The sequence below is a fragment of the Chlorocebus sabaeus genome, chromosome 13 (assembly GCF_047675955.1).
Source record: "Chlorocebus sabaeus isolate Y175 chromosome 13, mChlSab1.0.hap1, whole genome shotgun sequence".
Classification (NCBI taxonomy): domain Eukaryota; kingdom Metazoa; phylum Chordata; class Mammalia; order Primates; family Cercopithecidae; genus Chlorocebus; species Chlorocebus sabaeus.
The window spans coordinates 29,321,484-29,334,940 of NC_132916.1; the positions used below are offsets into that span (position 1 = coordinate 29,321,484).

The 13,457-nt window shown below is 36.1% G+C and overlaps 1 protein-coding gene and 1 non-coding gene across 2 annotated transcripts in view; one reads left to right on the top strand and one right to left on the bottom strand.

Annotated features, from left to right (window-relative positions):
* LIN28B (lin-28 homolog B) overlaps positions 1-13,457 on the top strand; it is a 126,058-nt gene that overhangs the window by 82,625 nt on the left and 29,976 nt on the right. The gene's annotated exons all lie outside the window — the stretch shown is intronic.
* On the bottom strand, positions 9,856-9,964 carry LOC119625438 (U6 spliceosomal RNA). Its single transcript, XR_005241638.1, has one exon. It is a non-coding gene; the product is annotated as a U6 spliceosomal RNA (small nuclear RNA).

The window sequence follows — 13,457 nt, forward strand, 5'->3', positions numbered from 1 at the left end:
GAAAAAAGTAGTTTTAAAAGATGGAGGTAGAAAGTAAAAGAAGGTAAATTGATTAGGCAGAGACAGTTCATTCATTTTTCTCCTTTGCCTTTTTGAGACCGCTCTTTTAAATTTTATCTTTCCCCTTTAAAATGTTCCTTATGTCTTTTAGTTGTGTGCTTTTTTTCATTGTAATTCCAAACTATAGATCAGTAGATATCCCTTCATAGTTTCTCTATTTTGATCCCCGTAAGAAATTCCCCACTACTCTTTATTTTACATTTGTTTGTATCCTGGACAGCTGTGAATTTGCATCTTGTACTTCCTACTAATGACTGGCAAAGGCTTGAGTTGAATAACTGAACTATTGCATCCAAATTTTCAGTTATCCATATGGTGACTAAGGAAATTAGTAGAACCGATAGAATACCCAAGTCTTCTTAATTCTTCTGTATTTTTAATTCTATCCCAAGTTTCTTTATTATAGCCTAATTTTAGGATGGTTATCCAAGTCCTTTCTTCTTGTGATTATTTGGCCAGGGATCTCTTAATGAGGCAATTATAGTTGTTTCCTTCATTCACATTATCTTAGCAGATGCTCTCCCTGCTGTGACCTCTGTTCAGACCGGGCAGACAATGTGCCATTCTCATCACCCTCTGCCAGACATTGTGTGGAGCTGAGCTTCATTTGGCGCTGCATAGGTCTCCCAAGATGCGTTATTGGAATGGTCAGAAGCCAAGTGGCAAATAATCAGAATTTTAGGTTGATTTTCTGATTGCTGTTGTAGTCTCAGCATAATAAATAATAAAATAATGCCTACAGAAAAAAAGTTCCAGAAGCAATTCTAATAATAGTTCAAGTAGAAATTATGGATTTAAGAAGTAACTTAGCTTTCTTCCTTTAGACTGTGGCCTTGGTGAAGTTAGATTATTTATTTATTGTATGATTTCAGTACAAGGGTATTGTGATAATTTGGTAGTACTTTAGAAATTTGATCATCTGTTCTAAAAAGGAAATTAATTTAGCCTCTAATATTAAGTATGTAGATGTTTAAATGAACATTATGACATTGTTCAGAGTATCACTTGTGAATTTTAATGTCACTTAAATTTTAAAAATTATGCTTAAATGTCTTAAATTTAAACATAAATTATCATGATTTATATCTGCTAACTATGACATCCAATCTGTTCCTGTGTGAACAGAATAAGAGCTGATCAAGATGAAGACTATTAACAGAAAATTTTGTTACTTGCACTGCTGAATCCTTCCACTGAAATACTAGTTCTGCATCCCAAACCCAAGTAACAAGCTAGGGGAATCACAAAGTTTTCAGCAGTCTCCAGCTAGACTTTCTAAATTCTACGTAATAAGGATATGCAAGTCAGATTCTGTTCTAATAAATTTGAAGAGCTTATGTAAAGATTCTTCCAAATTCACATTGGAATTTAAATTTTTGAAATTTGGTTAAAATAACAGATTAAGAGCTACAACTTTTCTCTCCTTCCCTCTCCTCCCCTCCCCTTTTTTCCCCTTCCCTCCACTTCTCTCCCCTCTCCTCCCCTCCCTTCCCCTTCTCTCCCCTTCCCTCTCTTTTCTTTTTTTTTGAGACAGGGTCTCACTCTGTTACCCAGACTGGAGTGCGGTGGTGCAATCTCGGCTCACTGCAACCTCCACCTCTCAAGTTCAAGTGATCCTTTCACCTCAGCCTCCCAAGTAGCTGGGACTACACATGTGCACCCCCATGCCCTAATTTTTTAATCTTTTTTTAGAGACTGAGTTTTGCCATGTTGCCCAGGCTGGTCTCAAACTCCTGACCTCAAGTGATACGCCTGCCTCGGCCTCCCAAAGTGCTGGGATTACAGACGTGAGCTACTGCACCCCACCAAGAGCTACAACTTGAACTGTTCTCATAAAGAGATGTTTCTTTTTGTTGGAATAATAGGATTGCCTTATTTATATTGAATTCATTATATATATATATATATAAATGGTCCTGGGAAAATTGTCTATCTGTAGAGAAAGAGTAAGATTGAACCCTACCTTATACCATTTTTAAAGACATAAGGCAAAACTTTACAATATTAGAAGGAAATACAGGATAATATATTCCTGTGATCTTAGGTTTGGGAAAGATCTTTTTAAAAGAAGGTACAAACAGTACAAACCATAAGGGATAAGATTAATAAAATTGGCTGCTCTAAAATTTAATCTTCTACCAGGCAAAGGTTTCAGTCAGACAGATAAAACCACTCAAAGTATCTATAGAAATTAGGGATGTATGCATTATGCGTAATGTGGGAGTTGCAGGGGAATGGAAGAGTCAGTGGATTAGAGAAATAGTCATTAACCAGTCTTCAGAAGCACTGTGCTGGGGTTACAAATCAGAGCTTGCAGGGAATTCCAAAAGCCAGGCACATCTGACTATGAAAAGGGAACTGGAAGAGGGAGTCTCTGGAGAGGCCTATGGAAGCTGCTGCCTCCGAGTGGACCAGTGGCAGGCTGCTGTTGGTCAGCAGGGCCAACAGTTGGGAAGACATGCTGAGCACAGGGCACCAGAGAGAACAGCTGGCACCTGCTGGGCAGGTCTGTGTCTGTTACGAAGTCTGACCAGGTCCAAGAATAATGACTACTTCACTTCCGAATCTTGTACAAGTGTCTCTTTTGGTTGACTCTACCTCAGAACCATCCAGAGAAGGAGATTCTCTGAAATACAGGTGCTAGCCATAACCAAACTGATATTAAACAATCTAGCATCAATAATATAAATAAACTTAGATAGAGTGGGAAAAGATATTTGCAATGCATCTAATTGATAAAGAATTAATATCCAAAAAGCACTGCAAATCAAAAAGAAAAAAACAAAGCCTGATAGAAATGAACAAGTAAACAGTAATTCATAAAGAAAAGTATTCACTGAAAAAATGTGTCACATTACTAACCTAATGAGACATCATTTCACTCATGTTGGACGAGCAGAAATTTCAAAGTCTGACAATACCAGCATTGTGAAGAATGTTCCACAATACTGGTGGGATTCTTGACACTACCACTTCATAGAGCAATTTGGCAATATCTGGCGGAAGATTGTTCATACCATTTTACTCCACTTCTAGGTAGACTTTTCCATGCCAGTGCTTTTCAAACTGTGGGTTGGGACCCACTGGTAGCTTTGAGATCTATTTGATGGGTTATGACCAGAGTTATTAATTTCAAAAAATGAAATAGAATAAAAATCATCAGCGTACATTGCATGTAGTAAGAGTAACTTGTTTCATAAACTTACGAGTTGTGGTGTGTGTATTTGTGTGAGTACTGAATCAAGATTCAAAATGTTTTCTCAATGTGGGTCATGATCATTTTCACACAAAGTGAATTATACAAAAATGTTACTTATAGCATTGTTTGTAGTAACAAAAAACTAGAAACAACCTAAATGTCTAAATGAGAATTTTTAAATTATAGTGTATTCTTAGGATGATATGTCAGTTAAAGTGAACATATTAGAGCTACATCTCAAGGATAACTCCTTTTTTAAAAACCCCACTGTATTGTTGAATAAAAATGTAAGTTGCACAGAGTGTGTGAAATATTACTCCATCTATATTTTTTAAAACCATCAAATGATATTGTGTATTATGTATGGATACTTACATGTGTGGCAAAAATGTGAAAACATGATAAACCCTAAATTCATGCTAGTACTTACTCTTAAGAGGCAGAGAAGAGAATGGGATTGTGGGAGTATACAGATTATATTTAACCATTTGTTCAAATTATTTTGAATCCTTCAGTAGGATATTCATATATAATAGATTCCATACCTTATTATATTTATTTTTAGGTATTGTAGTTTTTGATGCTATTTTGAATGAATTTTTTTTCTTCAGTTTTAAATGGTTCGTGAGTACTATAGAGAAAAGCTGTGTAAAGATTTAGGGGAAAGTTTTGTCTCTTCTCCAAGAATTATACCTATTATTTTCTTTTCTTTTCTTAGAAATACACTCGAACTTCCTAAGCAGTGTTGAATGATGCTGATGACAGCAAGCATTCTGTCTTCCAATTTAATGAAAATGGCTTTAATATTTCAAGTTTAGTTTGATGTTTGCTATTGTTTTTCAGTAAATAATCCTGTTTAAATTGCTTTCTTTTTCTTCTCGTTTACTCAGAGTTTTTAACCGTGGATGGCTGCTAAATTATTATATCAAAAATGTTTTCAGCATCTCTTGACATAATTTATGTAATTTTCTAGTATATTGATAAAGTGAGTTACATCTATAGATTTTGTGAAGTTAAAGCATTCTTACATTTCTGTGGGGGAGTGAGACCCTTTTTAGTCATTATTTGCTTATTCAGTTTCATAATATTTATCAATCATACATGAACTAGGACTTTTTGTGTACTTTCCTCTTCAAGTTTTAGTAAGTTTGTTAAGATTATTCTAGTCTCATGAATTAGTGAGTTTTCTGTCTCTGTGTTGCTATATAGTTTAACATAATAAGAATTTAAGTAGTAGTCTCCTCTCAAGTGGTGAATAATAGATTTCTTTCATGGGAAAAACATCACAACTTGTGTTTATATTTATTTATACCTTTTATTTGTATGTTTTGTAATGTATACTAGTATGTATCTGATATATAAATACACACAAATATACATATAATGGGGTAGGTATTCAAAAAAAATTCTTACTAATAAGTGTGCATGATCAAAATAATTTAAAGCCCACATCTTTAAAAGGTAATAGAACTAAGCTATACACACCAAAGCCCTTCACATTTTGTAGTTAAAAAAAATTGTCCAGAGCTTTCTCATATGTATTAGAGTTTTCTGTTTCCTTTTAGATCAGATTTGGTATACTTTACTAAGAAATTATTTACTTCCATTGGATTTTCTAATTTGTGCCAAAATTTGAAATAAGATTTTTTATTTAAATTTCTTCCTTATATGCAATTGGATTTTTTTTTTTTTTTTTTTTTTTTTTTTTTTTTTTTTGAGACAGATTCTCACTCTGGTTGTCCAGGCTGGAGCACAGTGGTGGAATCTTGGCTCACTGCAGCCTTGATCTCCTGGGCTCAGGTGATTCTCCTACCTCAGGCTCCTGAGCAGCTTGGATTACAGGCACACACCAACACAACCAATAATTTTTTTTTTAGTAGAGACAGGGTTTCACCATGTTGCCCAGGCTGTTCTTGAACTCCTGTGCTCAAGCAATCCTCCCACCTCAGCCTTCTAGAGTGCTGGGATTATAGGTGGCCTACAGTTGGATTTTAATAATTCTTAACGTTTTATGTTTTTATTTTATATTTTTCTCATTTAGGCATCTCATGAGTTTACCTTTTCAAATAATTACCTTTTATTTTATCTACAATTTTGCCTGTTTTTTGTTTCTTTCAGATCTCACTTGTATAATGTCTCCTTTGTTAATTTTGTTTTTTTTTTTCTATTTTCATAAGTTGGATCCTTAATTTATCTTCAATCTTTATTTTTATACGTAATAAGGATTTCAGACCATAAATGTTCTTTTAGGAAAAACTTAATTGATTTGCACAGGTTTCAGTATGAAGTTCTAGGTGTTTTTGTTATTTTCTAGATAATTTGATATTTAGTTTTGATTTTCACTGTGCTGGCTACTCTGAAATCCAGTGCTGTTAAAGGGTTGTTGTTTATCATCTAACTGGAGGTATATTGGTCATAAGTCTTTCAGGTGCAAGTTACACAAATGAACTCATCGTGGCTGAAGGTAGTTGTTCTCAGTGTCATTTTTGGACCAGCATTAGCATCACATGGGATCTTGTTTAAAATGCACACTCTAAGGCCTGACCCTAGACTTAACCTGGGGTGTTGAGCTCAACTATTGTGTTTTTTTTTTTCTTCTTTTTTCCAAAAAACCTCTGGGTAATTTTGATACACTCTAAGTTTGAGATCCCTTGGCTTGGTGTTGGAGGGTGATGTGGGAAGAAATTTGTTGAATCACATAGTTTATAATTCCAGGAATTAAAATAGTTCAGATATATCTGGATTTGAGTGCTCAATCCTACTGCCAAGAGGGATAGAATTCCCAGCAATTCTTTCAGAAGTTCAGAATTAATTTTGTTGATCTAGCCTAGAATGTGATAATCTGATTTGCTAGACATGAATCATTTGCCCACTCTATGCTGGGAAGTCAGGTGAACTCCCACCCCCATCTAAACCACAAGGATTAAAAGTAGGGGAAAAAGGATTCTCCAGTAGAAAAAGTGCCATTATGAGTAGAGGCACTGAATGGGGAGGTAGGCAAAAATAACTGATACACGGAAAATAGCACTGGATTACAGAGTAGCCAGTCTGTAAACTGTTACTGGTTTTCAAGAAGACAATGAGCTCGTACTATAGTCTAAGTTAATATACCACTTCCTTCACTGGAAGGCCTTGCTACAAAAACAGTGTTACCTGTACTAAATATTCCTTTCTTCATGTGTTTAGATTTTTCCTGTGTTATTTGTTTATATGTTTCTTTTTTTCCTTTTCTCCTGGAAATCTGGTTATACAGCTATTAGTGCTCCTAAAATTTCGTGTCTTTTCTCAGCATTTTCATCTATTGTCTTGCTTTCTTTTGTAAGATCATTATTTTAAACATTGAGTTCTTCTAGAACATCGACTGACTTCTCAGATGTGACTGTCTTCTTTCACTGTTTTTTTTTTTCTAGTTAGTTTCAAAATTTGAGATCATGTTTTTAGTTCCAGAGAGCCTTCTTTTCTGTCCTAAACTGGTTTATGTTAAAAACCATCTGAAGACATTCTCTTCAGATGTCAGTGGGAGCCAGGTTTTCTAAAAATGCAGTTCTCTCGCTCAGGTTACTTTGTCCCTATGAAATACTGGAGTTTTTCTCCCCTCTCATTGTGGTTTTTCTTCCCTTAACATGAGTACAGAGGTGACTTTTAGCCTCTTTTAAACAGAGACAAACCTCTGATTTATGGAAGTGATTTGTGATTTCTGCTCTTGTGAGCTGACAGTAAGCAAACTGTCAAAACCCAGCCCCTCTGCTATGGGAGATGGGGGCTGAAGGATGGATAACCAAGGAAAGAACCTCTGAACTGTCCTCTGCTCACTGGAAGAATATATTCCATTTGCCAAAGGAACAAAAGAGTGAAAATACCTAGGAATAAAGTTTAATGAGAGATACACAGAATCTAAATGAAGAAAACTGAAACCGGCCAGGTGCGATGGCTCACGCCTATAATCCCAGCACTTTGGGAGGCTGAGGCAGGTGGATCCCTTGAGGTCAGGAGTTTGAGACCAGCCTGGCAAACATGGTGAAACCCCATCTTTACTAAAATTACAAAAATTAGCCGGGCATGGTGGCGCACGCCTGTAGTCCCAGCTACTTGAGAGCAACAGAGTGAGACACTCTGTCTCGAAAAAAAAAATAAAAATAAAAATAAAAAAACCTAAAACTAAAACTATACAGAGTTAGTATAAAAGAAAACATGAGTAAAACTAAGCTCAGTATGAAACCTGCCCTGGGATATGTTTGTCTGTGTGTGTGTATATACTATTAAAAATGAAATCTTTCCTCCTTTTATTTTTATAAATTTAATAAGTGATAATTTTTAACCAGTTACTTTAAAAACTTCTTTTGTTGATTTTTTTGTTTTTTATTTTTTAGAGATAGGGTCTCACTCTGTCACCCAAGCTGGAGTGCAGTGGCAGGATCTCAGCTTACTGCCGCCTCCCCTCCTGGGTTCAAGCAATTATCCTGCCTGAGCCACTTATGTAGCTGGGATTACAGGTGTGCACCACCATGCCCTGCTAATTTTTGTATTTTTGGTAGAGATGGGGTTTCACCATGTTGCCTAGGCTAGTCTCAAACTCCTGAGTTCAAGCAGTCTGCCCTCCTCAGCCTCCCAAAGTGCTGCACCTGGCTCTTTTGTTGATTTTTAATAGTTTTTCAATATATTCATGGTTTTCAAGGTATGAAATATTTTTACCCACAAATAATAATAACTGTATCCTCTATGATAATTTGTGATATATCCATTTTATTGTTTTTCCATTTTGTTTCTGCCTTTGTGTTTTACCTATTCAGTGATCAAATAATTACATTTTTCCTGTTTTCCTTGTATTAATTTTTAAACCCATCAAAAATTTTGTTTGTTACTTTATAGAAAGATTAAGCTCTGTTTTGAATTCCCCCTTACTCAGCATCTGTTGTTGAACTCTGTTGATTAGTGAAAGTTCTTCTGTTATTTGATGATTTCTTCCTTGTGTTACTGCTAATATGTATGTGTCAGGGCTCTCTACTTTTACAGCTTGTCCTACTCTTTCTCCCACTAGTTTTAATCTCTGTATTTTTGTAATACCTTTTAATTCCTCAAGAAGTAAATAAATCTCCTTTTATTACTGTTCTGAGGTATTATTATAGCTATTTTCATTTATTTTTAAAGATGAAGTTCAAATCACTTTCTTCCCATCATTATCAACTCTCATTGGTATTTTGATAGGAATTCAAATTGTTTTATTCACGAAGTACTTGTGGTACAGGAATCCCAGTTTTGCAGTTTGTAAATCCAAAGTATAGTACTATAAATAGAAATTTCAATTCCTACAGTGAAGATATAAATCTTATGATAGCTGATAAACTATTTCATATGACTTGATCTAATTTTTTTCATGCTCTAAAAATTGATTTTAGTCATTGGAAATTACTATTTTAGTTTTAAAAATATTTTCATTTCAGTAGTTTCGGGGGTACAAGTGGCTTTTGGTTACATGGTATAGTAGTGAAGCCTGACTTTAATGTACCTGTTGCCCGAATAGTGTACGTTACACCCAATGGAAATGATCTTAATGGTAACATTTTAAAGTTGTATTTCTAGTTGTTGGAATTTTTGGATCAAGTGCAATGACTCACACATGTAATCTCAGCTACTTGACAAGCTGAGATGGGAGGAACACTTGAGCCCAGGAGTTCGAGACCAGCTCAGGCAATGTAGTATGACCCTATCTCTTTTTTGTTGTTGTTGTTGTTGTTTTGTTTGTTTGTTTTTGAGACAGAGTCTCACTCTATCACCCAGGCTGGAGTGCAGTGGCGCGATCTCGGCTCACTGCAAGCTCCGCCTCCCGGGTTCACACCATTCTCCTGAGTAGCTGGGACTACAGGCGCCCACTACCACGCCCAGCTAATTTTTTGTATTTTTAGTAGAGATGGGATTTCACCATGTTAACCAGGATGGTTTCGATCTCCTGACCTCATGATCTGCCTGCGTCGGCCTCCCAAAGTGCTGGGATTACAGGTGTGAGCCACCACGCCTGGCCGACCCTATCTCTTAAAAAAAAAATGCATATGACATTTATAGCTACAAGTATATGTGCTATGAATAGTCTAACACTAAACTGTTAGGAGCGGTAACAGAAGCAGCAAGTAAATAATCACATCATAGATTTCTAAGAAAAGTTTCAGAAATACCTGAAGGCACTCTTTTCTTTTTATTCTATGTATATTTTATGTAGGTAAGCCTGTTTAAATCCTGAGTATTCCTAAATCCACTCACTTTATTTATTTAATAATAATAATTATTATTTAATATGGAATACTTCATAAATTTGTATGTCACTCTTTTTTTTTTTTTTTTTTTTGAGATGGAGTCTCGCTCTTGTCACCCAGACTGGAGTGCAGGGACACAATATTGGCTCACTGCAACCTTTGCCTCCTGGGTTCAAGTGATTCTCCTCCCTCAGCCTCCCGAGTAACTGGGATAAAGACATGCACCACCTTGCCCAGCTAGTTTTTGTATTTTTAGTAGAGATGGAGTTTCACCATGTTGGCCAGGCTACTGTCAAACTCCTGACCTCAAGTGATCCACCTGCCTCAGCCTCCCAAACTGCTGGGATTATAGGTGTGAGCCACCATGCGCGGCCCTGTATGTCATTCTTGTATAGGGGCCATACTAATCTTCTCTGTATTGTTCCAACTTTAGTATATGTGCTGGCAAAGCAAGCACCCACTCACTGTACATTAAAAAAAGTTAACTATATCTGTACACACTTGGACAATGCTAAACCAGTTACTCATTTTTTGCCTTAGGAAGGAAGTCTGGGTGTACTGTAGTGCATGGTTAGGCTGCTTTTCAAAGTCCGGTTGGTAGGATGCTGAGCAAAACCTTGCCAGAACTCAGAACTGTGAACTTTACCATGACTCTCCAAGTGATCAGTACATAATGTGCTTATCTAATAACACCTTTTTAAAAATTAAAACCCATCTTCTTTCATCTCTATGTGGTTTTTGTTCTGTTTTTTCATGTGGCATTTTTATAGTTAGTAATTGTAACTAATACTAAATGATTTTACAATGTTTTTAAATCACTGTATATTTTTATATTATCAGGACAATGAATGGCCTCATAAATTTTCTTTAAAATTCTTTTTCTTTTAGACAGAGATCACCAAAATCTCTGAGAAATGTTGATTTCAGTACTTGGTTTTATTAGGAAGTTCAAGACACGATATAAAATATGTAAGACTGTGTTTTACAAATGATGCTTTAAAAAGGTATATAGGGCTAGGAGTGGTGGCTCGTGGCTGTAATCCCAGCACTTTGGGAAGCTGAGGTGGGAGGATCGCTTGAGACCAGGAGTTTGAGACCAGCCTAGACAACAAAGCAAGACTTTAGATTAAAAAAAAGAAAGAAAAGAAATAGTCTATAGGATTCATGTAGACTAATAAGTAAATAAATCTAAAAGAAAAAAAAAGTAGTTAATAATGAGTAAAAGAAAAAGCTGAGGGCCGGGCACAGTGGCTCATGCCTGTAATCCCAGCACTTTGGAAGGCCCAGTCGGGTGGATCACAAGGTCAGGAGACCAGCCTGGCCAACATGGTGAAACCCTATCTCTACTAAAAATACAAAAATTAACCAGGCATGGTGGCGCGCACCTGTAATCCCAGTTACTCAGGAGGGTGAGGCAGGAGACTCACTTGAACCTGGGAGGTGGAGGTTGCAGTGAGCTGAGATCACGCCATTGCACTCCAGCCTGGGCGACAGAGTGAGACTCCATCTCAAAAAAAAAAAAAGAAAGGAAAAGAAAGAAAAAGAAAAAGCTGGGACAACTGGTTGTAATTGAATTGCTGAGGAATGTTGTATATTAGCTTGCTTTCCTTCTCCGGGGATTTTTTTTTTTTTTAAGTTTCAAAGAAATGTCTGCACTAGAAAGACCTATAATCTGAGTTCTTTTGAAGTGTAATTTCCATGAGAACAAGGACCTGATCTGCCTTATTCACTACTGTGTCATGGGTACAAAGTAACTACTTAGTTAATATTTATTAAAGTAGTTGTAATAACCCTGGGCAGTTATCTTTTCCTCTATCTGGTTTCTTATCTGTAAATTCTTTCATTTTACCAATTTTTGTTGAGTACCTGCCATGGACCAGGTACTGTTCTAGGCAATGAAGTTGGAGCAGAGAATGGGACATACAAGGGTCTTGCTGTCCTGGAGCACAGATTTTAGAATGTGAGGCAAATAAGTAAAAACAGATTTATTAATAAATGTATATAATGTGATGTCAGGTAGTGATAAATGCTGTGAAGAAAATTATAGCAGGGTAAGAGGACAGAGTAATAGTTGGAATGTTTTAGATTAAGTGATCAGGAAATGCCTGAAGAGGTGACAGCTGAGCAGAGACATGAATGAAGTAAGGGAACAAGCCTTGTAAAGATCTGGGGGAAGTGATTTTTATTCAAAAGGAAAACCTGCGCAAAGATTCTGAGGCATTAATGAATTGAGCATGTTTGAGGAGTGGCAGGCCAGCCAGTATGACTGAGTGAATTGATTGATGAGAAGAGAGGTCCAAGATTAGGGCTGAGAAATTGGCAGGGTCATGTAGACCATGGTTTATGAAGTTTGATTTTATTCTTGGTGAGATGGTGTCTTAGTCTATTTTGTGCTACTATAAAAGAATACCACTGATTAGGTAATTTATAATGAAAAACAATTTTATTGGCTCACAGTTCTGGAGGCTGGCAGGCATGTGGCAAGTGCCCTCTTGCTGTGTCATGATGGGAGAGCAAAGGGAGAAAAGGATACCAAACTTGTCCTTTTATAGGGAACCCATTCCTATAAGAACGAACCCATTTCCAGGATAGTAACGTTAATCCATTCATAAGGACAGTGCCCCCATGACCCAAATACTTCCTATTAGGCCCTGCTTTCCAATACTGCTGCGTTGAAGATCAGTTTTCTTATGTTTTGTTTCTTTAAGGAACGAGTCCTTTTTATGTAAGCTGTGGAATGCTTTGGCATAAAATTATTTATAATATTCCTTTATGTCCTCTTAATGACTACAAGACACATACCAATATTCCCTTTTTCATTGCTGATAATGGCAATTGATTTCTTCTCTCTTGTTTCTTGATCATTCTAACTAGGAGTTTATTCAATTTTATTAATCCTTTCCAGCCAATTTTTGGCTTTGTTAATTTTTTTATATTGTTTTCTGTTTCATTGGTTTCTGCTCTTAATTACTTAATTTACTTTATTTACTTTTGGTTTATTTTTCTCTTTTTCTAGCTTCTTTAGGTAAAAACTTAGACCATTGATTTTTAAACCTTCTTTTCTAACATAAACAGATTAAAGTTTTAAATTTTCCCCTAAACACTGCTTTAGCTGCATTTCGCAAATTTTATTTTGTTTTCATTTTTATTTTCCTTGTGATTTCTTCTTTGATCTAAGTGTTATTTAAAAGTATATTGTATTATTAAAATATTTTGGAATTTCTATATGTCTTATTTATTTCTAACTTAATTCTGTTGTGGTCAGAAAATGTGTGTATTCTGTAAGATTTTCACGTTGTGAAATTTACTGACTCTTTTTGTCCCAAGATATGTTCTATCCTAGACAGTGGCTCATGTGCACCTGAAAAGAATGAATATTCAGCCGATGTTGAGTGCATGGTTCTATAGTGTTAATCAGATAATGGTGGTTGATAATGTAGCCCAAATCTATGTCTTTATGGTGCGTGTGTGTGTGCGCACTCATAAACTTACTTGTTACTGGAAAGGAATGTTAAATTTCAACTATGATTGTAGATTTCTCTGTTTCTTCTTTGAGTGCTAACAGTGTTTGCTTCATGTGCTTTGAAACTGCATTAACAGCAGATTCATTGCATTCATATTGGGAATATTATGTCTTCCTAATGAATTGACCCTTTATGTTTATGAAATGTCCCACCTCCCCTGTAATATCCTTTGTCTGACACTGATACAGCCACACCAACTTTTTATGGTTGTTTGTATGGTGTGTATGTGGGTGTGTATATATATGTGTATGTGTGTGTGTGTGTGTGTGTGTGTGTATTTTGAGATGGTGTTTCGCTCTTGTCACCCAGGCTGGAGTGCAGTGGCACAATCTCGGCTTACTGCAACCTCCGCCTCCTAGGTTCAAGTAATTCTGCCTCAGCTTACCATACTCGGGATTACAGGCTGGGATTACAGGCACCTGCCAC